Consider the following 20870-nt stretch of genomic DNA (forward strand, 5'->3'; position numbering starts at 1 on the left):
TTTTCAAAATATTACACCAAGAAATACTTGAATGCAGTAAGTATGTCAATGCAGCTGTATGGTTAAATGTTATAACCTCTGAAGTCAAGAAATTCAAATTTATAGTTGCCACATTAAGCATAGATGTTAAAGCATTAAAGTTAACACCATATACAGTCATATAAAATATTGCATGTGCAAAGGGGCTGAGTTATGTTCATACTGGGAACCATAATTTAGAATTTCTTGACTTCTGAACATGTAACACATCACAGTAATTGATCTAGCTCCTTGGAGCTAATGTAAAATATCTTGTTAACATGTTTTCTATCCAATTCTTTCATCATTTACCTTTTGGTTCTTAGAGAAATAATTCATCATTCTCAAATGTTTTTACGCACCTGCACAAAGCTAATAAAGCAATGGAAAACCCAATGCCATAAGAATTGAGAGAAAGGATTTGCAAATCACATAAAAATAATGTTAGTGTGGACATGGAATCTGGATCATGCAAGATGACACTTTGCCTTTGGAATTCTGTTTGCTTTGTCTTGTCACAATTATAGCAGCATAATTCTCCTGGATACTGTCATGTACAGGATATAATGAAGAATTTCTATAAACTGTTAGATCATAAAGCGATGTGGAAGGAAAAGAGAGAATGGCCTGTTCCACGATGGGATCTGACATGTTCATTTCCTGGTTATTCAGGAGAATTGTACTCTTTAAGGAAATTCTCTGCCAAGTTTTAGGGCTGTATGCACCTCCATCCAATACACTCCTTGTCCTTGTTTGCTTCCAAAGAGTCTTCAATTCACTACTTACCAACTCACTTCCCCTTAGGGTAGTCTCTACTGCCTTGTTCCATGCCAGTTAAGGAAAACCAACAGTTCTAAGAATATTAATATTCCCCAGGTAATGCTTAAAGCACCTTATTAATTCATTTAACCTAGCAGACCAGCCTTGGCAAATTAATAGCCCACTGGCCTAATCTGGCCTGCTAGCTTTTGATAAAGAAAATGTTTAAATAACACAGTCACACTCATTCATGTAAATATTGTGTATGTTGTCTATTGCTGCTTCCACATAACAACAGGTTTGAATAGCTACAGCACATGTAGGTAGCAAAGCTGAAAATAGTTACTCTCTGTTGTTTATTGAGAAAATCTGTCCACCTGTTCCCCTCTGTGTGACCAGCAAACCTAGCTCTCTAAGTCCTCTGTGAGAAAGTTAGAACCATTAAATAGAAGTCTTGATTTTTAAGGAGGGTGAAGATATTTCACAGAGTAAAACTGTCCCATACCTCATATTAATGCCTTAAGACTTGCTTTTATCATTATGTAGCAGGCAGTGGAAACCCAGCTCAGTACAAGTCCCACTCATCACTTTTTGTCTTTCCACACTCTGTTCCTCGCTTATTTACCCTTGCCCAGGCTTGAGTGTTTGCAATTTTCAATCACAGACTCAGCAACAGCTACCAACACCTGTAAGAAGGAAGAAAATAACATTCAAGCAGGTGGGTTTATCTATATGATCCGTTTGCAGCTAAAAACAGGGAACTCTGTATTTCACAAACATCCCTGGAACAAAAGCCTGCATGCAGAGTTCTATTATATTTTCCACAAAGGAACATATGCTTCCCTGGCACAGAAGAGAAGGAAGCTTCCTCTAGCCCCTCCCAGAACCTCCCTCTTTGCCCAGAAGCTACTCCCTAGGACAGCCATGGGGCCTTCCCACCAGCATATGTTGGCTACATCTTCACATTGCCAAAACATCTGGGGTAAAAAAAAATGCATTTAATCATTCAGATTATTTTCTCCTGAAGCAATGCCAAACATCTGTCTAACTAGAAACAGCTGTGTACTAGGCAGCTCTGGCAGCCATAACAAAATACCATAGGCCGGGGGGCTTAAGCAACTGACATTTGTTTTCTCACAGTGTGGAGGCTGGGAGTCTGTGATGAGGGTGTCAGCATGAATAGGTTCTAGTGAGGGCCCTCTTATAGGCTTGTAGAGGGCAGCCCTGCCACCAGGTCCTCATTTGGCAGAAAGAGAGTAAGTTCTCACGTGTCTCCCTTCTTCTAGGGGTACCAATCCCAACATGAGAGCCCCACTCTTAGGACCTCATTTAAATAAAATTACCTTCCAAAGGCCTCATCTCCAAATATCATCACCTTGGGGGTTAAGGCTTCAACATAGGAAGGGAGGGGGTGGGGAGTACAATATATAGCAAGCTGCATCTCCAGCATTTAATAGGTCAGACCTTTCCTCACCACAAGGGATGTTCCTGGCAGAGGTTCAGTCCACTAGATTACTAGAAGCCTCCAGTACCCTCACCCACATAAACCTCAAAAGGCCCTTGATCCTAACAGCATCCTCCTATGAGCCACTCTCAGAGGAAATGCCACACCAAAGCAATACCCATTTTGGCACCGTAGGATTTGTGCATTTTGAATTTTTCCCTGGGATGAGTATAAACCCGGTCTTGCTGAGCCAAGATATATGTGTACCTGATATTTCCTGGTATTCAGAATGCAGAGACTAGGGAAACATGTAATTTGGAATTCTAGAACAAAGTAAAGGACACATGATCAGATACCTTGAGAATATCTCTTGTCAAAATTACTGAGTAATAAACCACCCAAAAACTCATTGGCTAATGTCACTCCCCCTCTTCGCGGAGGAACGACACTAAACCCTGCCTAGGCTTCATATCCGAGTCACGGCACCATTATGTCGGTGCCTCTGCTCTGCTTGCTAGAGTTGCTCACAGGTGCTTACAAGCCCTATCAATCAGGCAAACCGAATCCGGGTCCTCTCTTCGCCATGCTGTGAGGAGGTTTTTAGGCACTGATGCGTGCCTGTGTTCGGTGCCCTGCAGCACATGCTCTACTCTGCTAGAACTGCTTGCAGGTGCTTACAAGCCCTACCAATCAGGCAAACCGAATCCAAGCCTTCTCATTGCCGTATTGTGGGGAGACTTATTGGTGTTGATAATGTGCCTGTCTTCGGTGACCTGCAGCGGGTAAGCTGCTAGCCGCTGGCAGGCACTTATCGTCTAATCAGGCAGACCGAATCCAAGCCTTCTCATTGCGGTATTGTGGGGAGATGATTGATGTTAATAACGTGCCTGTCTTCGGTGACCTGCGGTGCATAAGCTGCTAGCCGCCCACAGGTGCTCACCACCTCCCTAATCAGGCAGACCAAATCCAAGCTCTCTCATTGCCATGTTGAGGGGAGGCTTTATTTTTCTCTATTTCTCTATCTCCGGGCATTCCTATCTCTCCTATTTTACTTCTATCTACCAGCATTCCTATTTTTCTCATTTTACTTCTAAATTTCTGTTTCTCTTATCCCTGCGGCATCCCGACGCCCGCCCCGAGGCTGCTTCTCTGTGCCTCGCCCCGCGGCGGCTTCCCAGCTCTGAGCCGCTTCAGCCCGCGCTTCTCTCATCTGCGCGGCTTCCCGGCTTCGCGCGCGCACTCCGCGGTCTCCGTGCCCCTTCACGCCCGCACCATGGCCTCGCACTAGCCCCACGTTCCCTATCTATTCACACCCCGTGCTCTCTCTGCACGCGGCAGCTTCCGCGAGTCACACAGTGTAGCTTACGTTTCCGCCACTAGCATTCAATCTAAGTTCCCCAGGCTAACCTGGCGAATTCAACCTATAGCTTACGTTTCCGCCTTATGGTTTGGCTTCCCGTCTTTTGCTCCCCGGGCTAATCTGACAGATACCAACCTGGCGGCCCACGTCTCTGCCTCTGGTTCCAGATTTTCGCCTTTTGCTCCCTGGGCTGACTTAAAGAATTCCAAACTGGCTTACGTCTCCGCCTCGGCCTGCCCGCCGCGGCTTCAATTTCCCTAACATTTTTCTCTACCCGGTATGTTTCCCTAAGTTTTCTTCCAACAATATTCCTCCCTCATTTCTCCTGGCCTCTCCCTACAGTCCGTATCCGAGTCTAAGTTTCTTCTAGGTTTCACTTTCACTTTCAACCTGCAGTCCGTATCTGAGTCTAAGTTTCTTCTTGCTTTCACTTTAAATCCTAACTTCTTTCCCACAGTCCATATCCGAGTCTATGCCTAGGCTTTCAATAGCTTCTTCTGGCACCTTTTCTGTCCGGCTTTTCCCTAGGCTCTTTGCTAGTCTCTCTCTCCAGTATTTTCCACTTCTTCCCGTTTCTTCCCTCCTAGGATTCCTATCCGAGTCACGGCACCATTATGTCGCTCCCCCTCTTCACGGAGGAACGACACTAAACCCTGCCTAGGCTTCATATCTGAGTCACGGCACCATTACGTCGCTCCCCGTCTTCGTGGAGGAACGACACATGACCCTGCGCTGTTCTTCTGTCTGCTCGGCCCTCCCCGGGTTTGCTGCTGGTTCTTCCCGGGTTGGCTACCATCCCTTCCACCTCCGTGGAAGGGCGGTTCCCCCTGCCACATTCCCCACTTCCGTGGGGGAGCAGCACACCGCCGGCCGGCTCTCTCAGGGGCTGCACAGGTGTTCCTCTTAGATGTTCCCCTTAGATGTTCCTGGTGCATGTTGTCTCTCTTCCTTTATAGTCTTCTTCCGCCAATCCCAACTCGGCTGCCCACACGCCGAGTACGCTGCTCTCCTCCAATCAGGAGCAGGATCAGCTCCTGGAGGTCATCACTCAAGTTGGCAAGAGGCAGCTGCGTAGAAGCTGTTTTCTCCTCTCCCAGCGCCATATTGTGGGAGAGCAGATGCATAGAATAAGTCTTAATTCCAGTAACAGTCTAGTCCGAGTTGCTCCCAGTTGCTCCCCACAGGCTAAGTGTTTTACTATTGCCCAGTGGGGTGGTTTAGCTGACCTACTGCAGATGAGGCTGACTTGGGGGCTCACTCATATGTCTGCATTCAAGTGGCAGGTGGGTTAGGCTGAGGTGTGGCTGGTCTAGCATAACCTAAGTCACAGATCTGTCAGTTATCTACCTGTCATCCAGGACCACAGGGGTGACAGGTGGTTGTCCAGCCAATGGCAAGTTTCCAAGAGAAAGCAGAACATTCAAAATTCTCAGGACTGACACGTTTAGACTTTGGTCATCTCTATTTGTCAAAGCACAGTGTGTGACCAGCCCAAATTCTAAGGCTAGGAAATGAGTTCCACCTTTGATAGGAGAAACCACAACTTGCATAGGAAGTAGCAGATACAGGAAGCAGTAGCCATCTTGGCAGTCTACCACAGGAGCGTCCAGGAAATAGTGGCTGCTCCAAGAATGAATGAACTCCAGAAAATCACTTACTTCTTCTTTCCCCATCACTGTCTTTTTGTCACTAGGGAGCAGGCATGGAGCATTGAGTGGTGGAAAAGAAAACAAGAGGGATTGAGTTTTGTTTTTCACCCTGATGTCAAAGAACTGTGTCACCTTCAACACATCATTTTCTCCCTCTGAGTCTCTGATTTTTCAATGTAAAAAGGAGGGTTATATTACTTAATTTTTTTAAATTTTATTTATTTATTTATTTGAAAGGCAGAGTGACAGAGAGGTAGAGAGAGAGAGACAGAGAGAGAGAGATAGACTTCAATCCACTGGTTCACTCCACAGATAGCTGCACCAATCCAAAGCCAGGAGCTTCTTCTGGGTCTCTCACGTGGGTGCAGGGGCCCAAGGACTCGGGCCATCTTCTACTGCTTGCCCAGGTCATAGCAGAGAGCTGGATTGGAAGTAGAGCAGCCAGGACTTGAACCGGCGCCCATAAGGGATGCCGGCACTACAGGTGGCGGCTTTGCCAGATAAGCCACAGCACCAGCCCCTAGACTACTTAATCTGAAAGCCTTTTAACACTTGAAGATTCTATATGCAAATTGGATTGTTCATTCACCTACTAATACTCTGTGTTGGAGGTGCAGATGTAGGTACTCTCTAGCACCTGAACAAAACTGTTCTCAGAGTACATTGCATAAATATCTTATGACTGGTCAATGGGTTGGTTGATCGATTGATTCTAAGCCTGTCTGATCTACTGAGATTGTGTGATTGAAATAATCAGATCTCAGAAAACTGTTCAGACTAGGATAGTTGATAGGTACCATTTTTTCTGTATCTCCCTGAGATGAGTTCCCACCAGCAGGACAAGAGTCTCCACAGTTTCACAGTCTGGAGTCGGGGAAAGGATGAGCTATTGAGAACAGGATACACATGTATGTCTTGCCCTCTACGTCTGAGCTTAGAAATGCACCTTTCCTGTCTCCATTTCCTGTTCTCTGACAAGTGGAAAATGTTCTGTTAGATAATTAGCACACTGTCCGGAATGCGATTTTTATACTATATTGTCAAATTTAACAGGTATGTGAGAAATGCAATCTCTTCACTTGAAAATGGAAATATTTACTGTAAGATGACTTCCCCAAATAGACAGCATGTGTACTTCTGGGCCAGTGTTGTGGCATAGTGGGTAAAGCCTTTGCCTGTTATGTTGGCATCCCATATGGGTACCAGTTTGAATCCAGTTGCTCCACTTCCAATCCAGCTTCCTGCTAATGCACCTGAGAAAGCAGTGGAGGATGGCCCAAGTGCTTGGGGCCCTGCACCCATGTGGGAGACCTGTAGGAGACTCCTGGCTCCTGGCTCCTAGCTTCAGCCTGGCCCAGACCTGGACAATGTGGCCAGTTGGGGTGTGAACCACAGGGCAGATGGAAGATTTTCTCTCTCTCTCTCTCTTTCTTTCTCTCTCTCTCTGACTTTTCCCCTATCTCTCTCCCCCTCTATTACTCTTTCAAATACATAAAACAAATCTTAAGAAAATGTGTAAGCTTCTTTAATTTGGATCCTTAACTCACTGAAGTTCTTCACTGTCTAATCTCCATTGTTGAACATGGCATACAGTATGTGTTTATTAAATATTTTATTAATGTGAGTCTATTGAAAAAAATGAGAAATGTACTTAGTACATTAAGGTTGCATTTGCATGCTGCCAAAACATCTATTTGAAAAATGAAAACTTCAATCATTTTGATGCCAAATTATACCACACATCTGGGAAACATTTGGAACGTTTTGCTTTCCTCCTGAAATTTTTGGTGTCCAACAGAGGCAAGCTTCCGGAAATAACTGCTGGTGTTTGTGGTAAGGGAGTGTGCGATGTGGGAGGCAGTATTCTGAAAGCAGATGCTGGGAGGCAGTATGCTAGTAAAGTTGAATGGGAAATTGGTTCACTCCTCTAAGCTGATTACCATTTAAATTCAGACTAGCTTTTTGATCACAATAAGGCAATTAACTCTAAGAGTTGTCTCAAGGTCCAATGTCCTGCACTCAATAATCTCACACCAGTAATTCAACAGGATGCAACTTCAAGAAAATCATCCCACAGCAACACAGTGGAATAGCAATCACCTATAAAAATAGAAAACATGAGGGCTTTGAAGCCACATGGAAAAATATTTATAGTAAGTAGTTAACTATAAAAAAGATTATAACATGTCCAACACTTAGCAACACAAAAAGATAAAATATGCATTTTTATTTATTGATCATTTTATTTTTTTCAAGATTTACTTATTCCTTGGAAAGGCACAGTTAGAGAGAAGTAGAGACAGAGATAGTCCATCCACTGGTTCACTGCCCAAATGACCACAACATCCAAGATTGGGCCAGGCTGAAGCCAGAAGTTAGGAGCTTCATCCAGGTCTCCTACATGGGTGCCGGGGCTCAAGGACTTGGGCCATCTTCTGCTGCTTTCCCAGGCACATTAGCAGGGAGCTGGATCAGAAGTGTAGCAGACAGGACTTGAACCAGCACCCATATAGGCTGCCAGTGCCACAGGTGGTAGCTTATTTTGCTATGTCACAATGCCATCCCTGATAGATGTACTTTGTTTGAAAGCAGAGACACACACAGAGAGAGAACATGTCCATCTACTGGTTCATGCTCCAAATGCTACAAATTCTCCCACTATCCAGGAGTGGACAGGCAGAAGCCATGATCTGGCATTTCAATCCAGGTCTTCCACGTGTGATGCAGGGATATAATTATCACCTGCTGTGTCCTGGGGTGTGTATTAGCAGGAAGCTGAAATGGCAAGCCGAATTGGAACCTGAACCCAGGCATTCTGATATGGGATATGGGCATCCCAAAAATAGCTGCCTAACTACTGCAGCAAATGCCCACCCATAGAAGATAAAATATAGATCAATAATGATTCACATCTTATAGTGACATACCTTGTCTGGTCATACTTTACCTGGCTTATTCCATGTGCTGCCCTCTCTACACCAAGCATTTGTAACTTCACACATGGGTAGCTTCAGCTGGCTAATGTTTACTTCTTTTTTTTTTAATCAAAGCATTCTAGGGACAGTGTTGTGGTGTAGTGGACAAAGCCTCTGCCTGAGAAGCCAGCATCACAAATGGGCACCAGTTAAGAGACCCAGCTGCTCTATTTCCAATCCATCTCCATGTTAATGCACTTGGGGAAGCAGAGGAATATGGGCCAAGTGCTTGGGTCCCTGAACCCACACAGGAGACCTGGATCAAGGTCCTGGCTCCTGACTTCAGCCTTTAGCCTAGCCCAGCCCTGGCCATTGGAGAGAGAACCAGTAGATGGGAGATTCTCTCCCTCTCTCTCTCTCTCTCTCTCTCTCTCTCTCTGTGTGTGTGTGTGTGTGTGTGTTTATGTGTGTGTCGCTCTCTGTAACTTTTTCAAATAAATAAATAACAAACAAGTAGATAAAGGTGTTTCTTAAATCATTTATTCAACACTGATTGAGTTTATTCCATACCAAGCCTCAGCTGACATCTTCCATTTAAGGATTCTCATAGACTAATGGGGGTGGGGAAACACATCCATAAATAATTCTCAAATATACATTTAATATTTTGGCATAGTATTTTTGGAGTTTTGAAAGATAATTTGACAAAATGTTATATGAGTATTTGAAGAAATCTTGGGTGGTCTGCAATACACTATGCATCATTCCAATCCCCTTGTGCCAGGCAAAGCAATGGGAACCACGTGAAATGAGGAAGCAGAAAAAAAAACCATAAAGACAGGAGTCCTTGTTTCCTAAGGGGATGGTGCTTTTGGCTACACACCTCTTCAGAATGAGTCTTGCCCTCAAAAAAAATCAAGGCAAGAGAGATTTCTTATAATTATATGTCTATTCAGGTTGAGATACTCATGTATACTATATATCTATATATACAACAAACTCAAGGAGCTAATGCCACGCTCCCCCTAAGTCCATATCTGAATCCTTACAGTTTTTCTTCTTTAAGTCCTGACCATTTTCCTCATTTTGTACGTTAACAAACCTGGATTGCTGGGCTTGTTTCTCTTCCCAATTAAAGATTCTATATTTTCCAAATTAAATATTACAATTTAAAATTATTGCAATACCTTGCCTTACCCTGGTGGTCCATAATTTCATTGTTCCCTACCAAGGGAAAGTTATGAAGGACTCACAGACCTGCGAGTTATACTTAAGGAACCTACTGCTTGCCATATTTGGAGACTAAAATGTCTCCACAGCTGGAGATGGCAGAGAATTAATGAGGATTCTTTCTGAAAAGGTGCTATCAGGTACATAAACCATTCGTGGGCATCAGATCTACATCTTCATCTGTTTCCCAGATACCATTGATAACTGAGCACATCCCTAGAAGTTGATGAAGCAAGTCAACAAAATCAGAATGCCCAGATGCAAGAGAAATTATCAGGGGAACTCTCTTCTCCCCCCATTTTGCTTTTAAAGGTATTTTTATATAATCTAGAACCAGTTTAATTGCTTATCAAAGGCCACCAAAAGGGTTAGTTGGAAGAGTATGTGGAAGGATTCTGGAAGTATAGGGCAGTTAGAAATAGTCTTTTGTGATTTAGATTATACAGAAGCTCAGATATTATTTATTACCAGTTTTGTCCTTTGCTAATTATTCCCACCTCCTTTGTCGCATGGGTAACTCGCTGCACAGGAGACCCCAAAAGTCAAGGCCTAGGAAACCAGCTCAATTTGTCATATTACAAGTTGACTTGGATGGTAATTAAATAATAATTGCTTTGATGAATTTTTCAACTGGTAGGGTTTTTTTTTTTTTTTACCTTTCATGCCATAGTAGAAAAATTATGTTTCAACAGTGTAGACATCCAAGGAATGGAAAAGTCATTTGAGGACAAAATGAAGGTAAAAAGAATGTGTGAGTAATCAATATATCACGGGAGAGGAAAAAACTTGGCACATGTCAAAATGGAAAACTAAACAGAACTGAAGAAAAATAGAATTTTCCATAACTTCAATTGCACTTCATTATCCAAATGTGTGCCCTTTTTAAATTATTAGGATTTTTAACAATCCAGAAGAAAAAAGAGCAAAGAGTAAAAGAAAATAAATCTTTCCATATTCGAAATTTGCAATATTAAAACTAGCCAACAAAAACACAGGATCACTTGGAACCAGTTCCTGGCTGTAATTAAATTAGAATGTGTTTAAATTCTTAATGGTGTGGTATTTTACACTGAGCCTGAAATACACACCTAAACACTCAAGTCATCATGAGTTATTAACACAAAGTGTCCAATAACTGCAGAAGGTGTACAGCTATTATCACTCCTCCTTGACTAAAGAGCTCAATCATCCTCTCCAGTGGTCTAGCCACACAAACCAGAGTCACTCTCCCTGCAGCTTGAAAGGATTCAGAAAGCACTGGAGCAGCTAAATGGCAGCCTTTTATCCTGACAAGAACTGGAAATAAACGCTGGGTTGTTTATCCTAAAGCGGGAGCGGGGGGTGGTTCTTTTCAAGTTTTCTACCTGTCCACTTCTCTGCATGGAATAAAAATCTATTCAGTTCCCAAGAGACACAAACGGCATGACCACAGTTGACTAATTGTTAATAGGAAGCCTTGACATCGAAGCTAGCTCACAGTGTAGGAAGCTAAGCCAGCCCATTTATTTATTGAGCTTATTTTGATAAGGATTTGCTGAAGTGTACACGTTCAACAACCCTTGGTGATAGGTTATAGTGGTCTATAGAATTCAAACTGGTAAGAAATTGCATAGACATCAAGCAACTAACTATACAATCAAACTTTTAATTAAAATTAGGAATGGCTAAACCCTTTAACTAGCAGTGTTCATGGCCAGCACTGGGGCTCAGGGCTTTGGCAAGAACTGTGGTCTCTCCTCTCCAGACGTTTTGGCATAGACTCAGGGCAGTTTTGCCAAATGTGTTTCAATGTGCTCTACCCATTGGGCTAATGATCCTCCTAATCATTAGGCCAGGCCCTGTAACACAATGTTCATAAAATATAGGTGCCAGAAAATGACAAAGTCGGAACAAACCATTGCTATACAATAATGCTGTGAGAATAAGAGAGAGGCAGCAGCTTTGTCACCTTGAGGACAAGGTGAATTAATCTTAGAATTCTCTTACCAGCCAAATAAACTTAAAGAGAAGGAGAGATATTAATTAAAGAGTAGAAGCTAGTGTCCAGGTTGGAATTTGTTATCAAATAAACATTTTAAGATAATAACAAAAAGGAAAGCAATTTGATTCATCAAGGACTTTTTAAATGACCAAACACAGATCACAGCTAGAACTTGTCCAAGGCCCCATTTGGGGAGCCCATAGCTCATCAGAGGCCAGGGGCAAGGTAAGAGTCAGAGGAAGAGTAGGCTGTATACAAAGAGTGCCCAAGTTAAACCAGAAAGGCCAGGCCACCTGACCCAGAGGTGGGAGTATAAGGCCAAGTTGAGAAATCAGAAGCCAGAGGCAAGGAACTGAGCAGATACAGAGGAGCAAAACAGAGGGTGGAAATAACATCTTCAACAATTTCTGGCATTAGGGTTGTGGGTTAAAGGCTCGTTTTTATTGATATGTGGCAGCTTGGGGCTTGGTTGAGGTAGGTGACTTTTGAAGATACAGGACAGGGAGCAGGATTTATGTTGGCTTTTAAAGGATTATTGTGATTGTAAAAATAATAATATCAACAGACACTACTACCTACTGAGCATTATTCTACATAGACAGAACTTTCTCTCCATGATTAGAGAAGATTTAAAGATGGCTCTAAGACTGCTAACAGTATAGAAAACTTACTTGAAGATGTATACAAAAATATAAGAAACCATCTATAAGAAGTGCTTTTGGTAAAGAGAGAAAAAGCTTAAGGGAAACAGGGTGAAGGTATATGATCCCAGGTAAGGAAGGAAACCATCGCTGGGTCCGCACCATCTACTGATTTCCTCTGTGACTCAGGATATTCAAGAGTTTCTATTCCTGTTTTCAAGAATGGAAATGGAGGCTCAGAGAAGTCACACGATTAACAGTGACCCAGCCAATATCTGAGCCCAAAGCCAGGTCTCTTTCTGCCTTGTCTAGAGTAGTAGAAGCCAAAACATCCAGTCACTTCCTAAGTGATCATTAATTGAATAGCAAGACCTTGTTTATCTAGGATTTCCTCTTATATCACAAGGTAGGCCTACCACCAATATACAAGGACCCTCCGGATTCAGAGTTTGATTCCTGAAGCTGTCGGTTGCTGTTCTGCTTCTGGTCATGGGTCTATATTGCTTACAGGCTGGTAAATACTTACGTACCTTGTTAGTCTGAAAGCCTGTCACTACCTCATCCAAAGTTTCCACATTTTGATATCAAAAAGCCAACTAAATCCATTTAGCAATAAATTTCTCTTTCCAGTTAAGGCTGAAAAAACTCCCAGCTGCTAACCTGTGATTGAGCCCATAGACATGGATCCAAGAAGAACCCACAAAGAGGACTACTTGAGGTTTTCCTATTCTTCATCAACTGAGCCCCTCCCCTCCTTGGCTGCCTCTTCCCTAGAGTATCTTTTTTACATACACACAAACTGTGTCCAGGGAGAGAGGCCCTAATCTTTCTTGAACAATGTGTGGCTTGGTCCTTACTTATTTCAGTAGAGGACATGAGGTCTCCAACCGCCATAGCCACAAAATGTTGCATGGTCATAAACGCATTCCATCAGAAAGTAGAGAAAAAACACAATCGCAAAATGCAGAGTATCAACAATAGCTCATGTTTGTTTCTACTGCAATTTCCTCCATAATTTACCTAGGCGAAGAAAAGACAAAATCTTACTCTTAACAAAAGAGAAACAAATTGCCTGTCTGTTAACCAGAGGTAGCCTGGTGGCCTGACATAAGCCTTAGTGAACATGTCAAACAATCCTTCAAGGAGGTATTTAAGTCATCACAGTTGGCACTACTTATAAAAGACAACCACATCTTTTGCTTGAAGATTAAGAAGAAATGGAACTATTTCAGAACATTCCAGAAATAAGTGAACTGCATGCTGACTCTCATTACTACACCTGATTCCCCCCAAAACACAATTCCTTTAAGAATTTTGTTACATGCCAAATTTTGTATCCCCACCCCCAATTCTTGAATTCTAACCCCGAGTACCCCACAACATGGTAACATTAGGAGACAGGGTTTTTAAGGAGCTGATTAAGTTAAGATGAGGTTGAGCCCTGATCCCGTAAGACAGGTGTCCTTGTAAGAAGAAATTAGGCCAGAGATACACCTGCAAGGAAGACCATGTGAAGACAGGTAAAAGTAAATGGCATCTATAAGATAAGGAGAGAAGCTGCAGAAGAAATCACACACACACACACACACACACACACACACACCCCATATACATACACACATCCCTTGATCTTGGACTCCCAGGCTGTGGTGTTTTGTTATGGCAGTCTTAGAAAACTAATACAAAGGGGCCAGCATATGAGTGATGGTTCGAGTTTTGGCTGCTCCACTTCCGATCTAGCTCTCTGCTGTGGCCTGGGAAAGCAGTAGAGGGTGGCCCAGGTCCTTGGGCCTCTGCACCCACGTGGGAAGCTCCTGGCTCCTGGCTTCAAATTGATGCAGCTCCGGCTGCTGAGGCAGACTGGGGAGTGAATCAGTGGATGGAAGACCTCTCTCTCTCTCTCTCTCTCTCTCTCTCTCTCTCTTTCTCTCTGCCTCTCCTTCTCTCTGTGTAACTCTGACCTTCAAATAAATAAATAAATCTTAAAAAACAACTAATACAGAATCTCAAAGCATAGATGTTTGACATGGATAAATCTATTACAGACAACTGAAATAAATCTGCAATATGATTGATGGTGTACCATGATCATTTTAATCCAATTCTCAAGACAGCTGAAATAGAGCCATGCCATCGTTGAGTCAGATGAAAGACCATCTCCTACACACCCCTGAGACCCCAGGATTCAACAGAGTTAGGAAAACGAAGAGTTCAAGTGTCTGCTCTTGCATCTAACAAATTCCAGTGGTTATAATTAAATAAAGATTCTCTCTTGGGGTAGATATTTAGTGCAGTGGTTAAGATGCCACTCGCGACACTCACATCCCATATCTGAGTGTAGGGTCAAGTCCCAGCTCCTATGTTTCCTATCCAGCTTCCTACTAATGCACACCCTGGGAGACAGCAAGTGAGGGCTCGAGTACTTGGGTCCCAGCCACCTACATGGGAGACTAAATGGAGTTCCAGGCACCTGGCTTTGATGCAAGCATCTGAGGAATAAACCAGCAGATAGAAGATTGACTCTCTCTCTTTCTCTCTCTCTCCCTCTCATCCCTGTGTCCAATAAATAAGCAAAATAAGCAAATACATAAAATTTAAAGAAAAAAAAACTCTCTCCCCAGATTTGTTCAACAGCATCTTGAGTGGTTTGCTCACTCCCACCCTTACCCATTCCAATCCATTCTCCTCATGGCAGTAAGGTTACCATCTCATCTATTAAAAGCCTCCAGTGGCTTTGCATTAGACTTAGAAGAAAATCCAGACAGTCCTCCATGCTCGAGTCCCCCACGCTCTCTATGGTCAGCCCCACACTGTCTCTCCAACTCGAGCTTGGGGAACTTCCTACCTAGCATTACACATCTGCTCAGCACTTTCTGCTCTTTTGGTGAGACACACTTCCCCATGCTGCACATAGTCAAGTCTTCCCAGCCTCAGTTCACTGTTTCAAAGGATGCTCTCCAACTACTCTCCCACACCACACCTGTTAGCCTCCACCTGCCTCCTGCCTAATTCCTTCACATAAACTATTATAACTGCAAATATTTTATTTATATTTACTCTTCTACATACTTGTCTTTTCTCCAATCACAAGGTCAGGGCCCTGTCTGACTTATCACCATTGTAGTTCCATAGTTAAATGAATGAATGGATAAGTAATACAAAGGGTAGAAGCACTTTGTAAACAGTGTTCTACAAATGCTAATTATAATTATTAGATTTAAGACCTATTAAAGCAGGACCCATGTCTGCTTGTATCTCCATGCCTCATTTCCCCAGTAAAAGGTAACTGCATTGATTAATTTGTTCATTATTTGAAAGTGTTATAGTGAATGGGTTGCCACAGCAAACACTTCATGATCTATGACAATGGGTGTGTTTTAAAATACTCTCACATTACTTAGCTTACAATTGCCCTGTGGGTGGCATTTTCATTCCCAATTCACAGAGTAGGATGTTGAGTCTGACATTAAATAAACTTGGGTTCACAGAGATAGTAAGTGGTGGGACCAAGACTTTTTCTCACTGCCCACTGCTGCTGTCTCAAACTGCTTAGTGACTGCCTTCCCAAGGTGACACTGATAAATCAAAGCCAATGGCCAGAGAGACCAGGCACTTGTGAAGAGAGATGGCCATGAAGGTTTGCTGAGGAGCAGTGAAGCAGCTTCCCTCGCACTGGGGCCTTTTTGAGCCAATCAGGGAAGATTTTCCTTGGTAGTCTATTTTTCCTTTTTTTTATCAACTCCAGAACCCGAGCATATTTTGCTATTACAGTCTAAAATATTCCTGTCTTCATTCCAATTTGAGGCAAGTTTCTCCAAAAGTTATTTTGATGTTTACAGTACAGTGCTCTATTTTTGGTCAATGAAAAATTATAACATTATGTCTTTGGGGTATAGTTCCTTCCTGCACAGAATTATGTTTTTCCATCAGAAGATAGTTCTTCAAATAGTGTTTCATTTCTGAAACAGATTTTGTATTCTCTTTAGATGGCATTTACAAAATTATTTTGTTATAAAAATGGATTTTTTGGTCAAAGTTGAGTGAAAAGTGTCAAAATATGCAAAAAAAAGTGCTCCTAAATAGTTAACTTTAATGAACAAGATAAAAAAAAAGTCAATGTAAAAATGAGCAAAACATATGAGCATAAGTTCACAGAATGCAAGCAATTGTATAGTTAGTGAACCAAATGATGCAGAATAACTTTAACAAATCAATGCTCATTAAAGCACTATTTATCAAAAACACTGTTAAACACTTTAAAAGTTGAAAATATCTATATAAGCAAAAGTATTTTGAGGTATAAATATTTTGAGGTATAAAATAATCATGACAGGATAATTTTACAATATCCATTTGATTTTTTAAATGTGTATTCTTGTGATTACATATCTAGAACTACATCTTCTTGAACTACTAGCATAATTATATGACATCATAACAAACAATTATTACATCTAAATAATTTTACATTTGATTTCACAAAGAAATGCTACTTTGGCATCAGATACTGGCCACAATGGATGCAAGCTTTCATTTGGAAAATTTAATCAATAAGAATTGAGTAGAGGCTAAATAACAAACTCTTACTGAATGAGACTGAAAAACAGCTCATTGTAAGAGATACAGCACTTCCTTCTGCAGGTGTAATATAATCTGACAAGCTTCCTGTCAAGGAAGATCCCAGTGGATGCCTTGTGGCATATTCCATCATCCAGATGGGACAAAGGAGTGCCAACACTGAGGGAGAAAACAAATGGCTCTATAGTGAGGATAATAACTGAAAATAGCATTACTGATAATTATAATGATATTGAAAGTTCAGTGTGTGCCAGGCACTGTTTTGTTCACCCTTTGTGGATTATCCCATTCAATCTCTTCAGCTCTCTGATGCAGCTCTTCCTATTACACCTCTTAATGGTCAATGAGAAAGTAAGTTACCTTTTCAGGGCACCACACTGACCCAAAACTTTACATGTAACTGATAAAGACTAAGTCCCAATACAGAGCAAGCAGCTATAACTCAGACTCATATCAAGTTCTATAAAGATGAGATATAAATCAGTGTGATTAGGGGAGAATGTTTGATCAATAAGAATAAAACTATTTCCTTGGACAAAGCCAACAGATTGAACAGTCTACCATGTAACAGACTTAGATCAGAGTCTGTCCAAGCAGGTAGTCAACTCAGAATCTGCACAGAAGAGGCATCCAAGTTGCACACACTAACATCCTGAGTCAGAATTCATCATTTGTTCATTCAACAAATTTTTGTGAATAACTCCAGTGTTTCAGGTATTCTCTGGACACTGAGAATAGAGTAGTGAACAAAATAGACAAGAAAAATATTGCTCCATATTGAGTTCATATTCATGCATACAGATAAAACACTAAAATCAATAAGTATGCATATCAGCTGATGAAGAGTAATTCAAATGAAAATAAAGCAGGGGTAGGTGTATTAGCCCATTTGAGCCGTTAAAACTCAATACCACAGAATGGGTAATTTCTGCACAACAGAAATTGATCTGGTACAGTTCTGGGAGCTGGGAAGACCAAGATCAAGGCAGGAGCACATCTGATGACTGGTGAAGGCCCCTTCTTCAGAGATGGCCCCATCTAAGTATTCTCACACAGCAGAGTGAAAAAGTGATCCTACTCCTAACAGCATCCAATGAGGCTCTGCCTTCAGGAATTAACCACCACCACCACCCCCCGCCAACGGCCCCATCTCTCAATAGCAGACACATTCAGACCACAGCAGTAGGACAGTAAGAGTGCTGACTCAGGAAGGGGACAGGGGATCACAGGCGTATTAACCATTTTCACAACCTTTATCGGTCAGGACAGATCACCCTGAATCACCAGGCAACTAAATGCACCAAATCATCCTGCTAGTGGAGAAATGAACAGAGTAAGAACAGGAGTAATAAAGAAATAAGTTATGTACATTGCCACTTTTATACCAAGCTTTAGTGTGAGAGTCCTGATTAATAAATATGTGAATGCTGTATGAGTGTTGTCTGCTTTCGAAAGTGTTTAAAGCCTTTACAAGAATATGATAGATATCTCATAATTTTAATTAAATATTTAAAATCTTAGGTTTAACTAATACTCATTGTTTATACATTTGGGAAAATGTAATTTGTTAAATTCATAATTTTATTTGTTGCATAAATAGTATATATAGAGTTGAACTTATTTTAAGCTTCTATGCTTTTTAAAATATGATTCATATATTCATAAGACTAATAAATTGGACACTGAAAAAAATGCAAAGAGAACTGAGTGCTTCCCTCCACAAATAGAAGCCCCTCAAAAATATTATATCTGATAAAACTAAGGTTAAGTAACCCACCCACACCAGGGATTCAAACGAGACCACTAAACTAATAGCTTAAAATCATCTAAAGTTCATAGTGCAAAACCTGATAGAGTGGACATTTAATGTTCTCTTGTCCCAATCTCAGCCTAAACCAAACTGCACAGGTTATCAGGGTGATCTGAAGTTAGGCAAACACAGGTACATGCTGACAGGTCATTCCAACAGTATGAGGCAGTGCTAATACGGTCTTTCTCATCTTCCTTCCCTCCTAACACTTGAGTGATTTGATGTGGTCATTTCACTGGTAGAAGGATCTGAGGAGGCAAAAGAATCAACTCATTGGTGGTTGTGGCTGGCCATCTCCAAAGACAGCCCTCTAAGGAACCATCCGCTCCTCTGCCCATGACTGTGAGGAGTCTGCTCCCCATGCACCCAGGCTGTCCCCGTGACTCACAACCATAGAGTGAGGCAGAAGTGGCTCTGGAGGACTTTCACATTGGTTTCTTATAGCACTTGCTCTGGGAAGAAGCAAGGCCTTGTGGGAGCAGATGACTACCACGTGGGCTTCTTCACATTCCCAGACCACTTCTCTGTGCAGAAGCCCAAGCTAGCCACATGTTGAGGCAGCCAGAGAGAGAAATGCCCAACCACCCCTGGCTCTTCCAGGCCAAGAGCTGGAGGGTGAGCAGTGAAGCCTTCAGGTGTCTCCCGCCTCAGCTGCCTGCTGACTGCAGCCAACAAGCAAGAACTGGGGGTCGAGTTCATCAACCCCAAGAACTGTGAGGGATCACAATAAGCCACTGTTTTATACCACCATGTTTCAGAGTGGGTTTTATGCTAAAATGGATAAACGGTGATTACCCTGCAAGTATTCAATTTGGCATTTTCTCAATGTGGTTTTTAGTTAATGAACACTGTTTGCCCAGATATTAGCTATACATTGCTAAATGATCATCGGCCATGTTTTTTTTCTACTCTATCCATACTAAGAATAGTAATAACATACACTTTATCTAATTTTTCAAAATTATCACCTATTATGATTCCCAGACAAACAACATTCTCTTTCTCCATTTTCAGGAAATAGTTGAAAACTAACTTAATAATGAACACTTTCCAAGCAATGTTCCATTCTAGAACTCATGGGAGTTATAAAGTAACCCCAAGCTAAGAGGGTGGAATGGCTCACCCTTTTAAATTCTTTATATCTTGAGGTCTTTGATTTAATCATTATTTTAAAAAAATCAAATCACACAGTGCTCTTAATAAAGCATTATTATTACAAGGAAAAGGATAAAACTTTCCAAATGCAAATGTTTTGCTGGGGTTGAGTTGTAAAAGATTCCAAGACATTAGTCAGGAGATGGATTGCTTTGCTATTACAAGTCTGGGTTACAATATCACTGGAACCAAATTCCCGTCAGATTAGTCTTTACTCAAAATGAATGTTTGTAATTATGAAATGAAATAAGTTTTAATTTGAATTGCCTAAAAAGGGGAAACCAAATATTGTGTAATTACAGGAGAAGAAATTTGAGATGGAAAACAAGATAGTGTTATTTACAAGTAAAAAGGCTTTTATGGGATTATGGGGCTTTAATGTGCATATTTGTAGGATTTGGGGTGGCAGAATTTGGAACTGAAATATTTTTCATCAGCGTTTATTTACAGTGTGCATGCAAGAAATGGAATCCTAGACACATCTGATATTGGGCTTCTTTAAACCTTTTATATCCCTACTAAATCTGAAAAGACTCAATGTTAGCCACATATAATGGAAGTAATCATGGAGTGTGATAAAATAAGTATTTGAAAACCACATGCAACTTTTAGGCTCAAATCCAGAACTATAAAATCCACCAAGAGACATAATGAGCTTGCCTCTCCTTCTTGGAGGAGTAAAAGAAGAAAGGGGAAACAGGTCACTCTTTTCTCTCCACCATGTGTGGCACCTGAAGTGGAGCCCCCAAGTGGCTTGTAAGTGCTTTATTGCAAAGGCCGCCCAGGAGCACCATTTTGCTTCTCTGGAGTGCAGCCATTTCTTATCGTTGGCACCGTGAGGCATACACGACTTTTTACTGAGATCTTACCTATAGCCTGTCCTCTCCTAAAGTCCCATTGCTCACCTCCAAGACCCCAAGACCATAGGATGTAGGTCTGTTCCAGTCATGCTTCCCACAGCCTGGACCGCTCAGCTTGGGTGACTCTGAACCTTTTACCCCAGCCTTTTCTGGGATACAATCTTCCTGCTGAAGATCCCCTTCCTCTGGCAGGGACACACTAACCTACACTACAATATCCTTCTCAGACGTATTGTCTCCTTGGAAGGTCTGGCAAAAACAGCTCATCATTCACATAATGTTTCTGTGCCTCTTCATTGTGAGGTTATTTCAAAACGTTCATGAGAAATGGGTGTTGCCCTTTAATTCCATCTTTGAATGAACTTTTAGAAGCTCTTTCAGCTGACTGCACAGCTGTTACTAGAAAGTGGTTGCCCAGCCAGAGTCCCTTGCAATTGGGTGTGATCATGTGATTCAGTTTTGGCCAATAA

At 41.8% G+C, this 20870-nt stretch overlaps 1 long non-coding RNA gene across 9 annotated transcripts in view; it reads right to left on the reverse strand.

Annotated features, from left to right (window-relative positions):
* Positions 1-20870, reverse strand: part of LOC103348885 (uncharacterized) — a 233644-nt gene that overhangs the window by 28450 nt on the left and 184324 nt on the right. For 8 of the 9 annotated variants that reach the window (XR_011387097.1, XR_011387095.1, XR_011387091.1 and 5 more), the window contains 2 exons: positions 2489-2544; positions 1283-1463 (listed from right to left, as the gene is read on the reverse strand). This is a non-coding gene — a long non-coding RNA (uncharacterized lncRNA). The remainder of the gene's footprint in view (positions 1-1282; positions 1464-2488; positions 2545-20870) is intronic. The other variant, XR_011387093.1, reaches the window with a different exon arrangement.

Source organism: Oryctolagus cuniculus, chromosome 3 (genome assembly GCF_964237555.1).
Source record: "Oryctolagus cuniculus chromosome 3, mOryCun1.1, whole genome shotgun sequence".
Lineage (NCBI taxonomy): Eukaryota > Metazoa > Chordata > Mammalia > Lagomorpha > Leporidae > Oryctolagus > Oryctolagus cuniculus.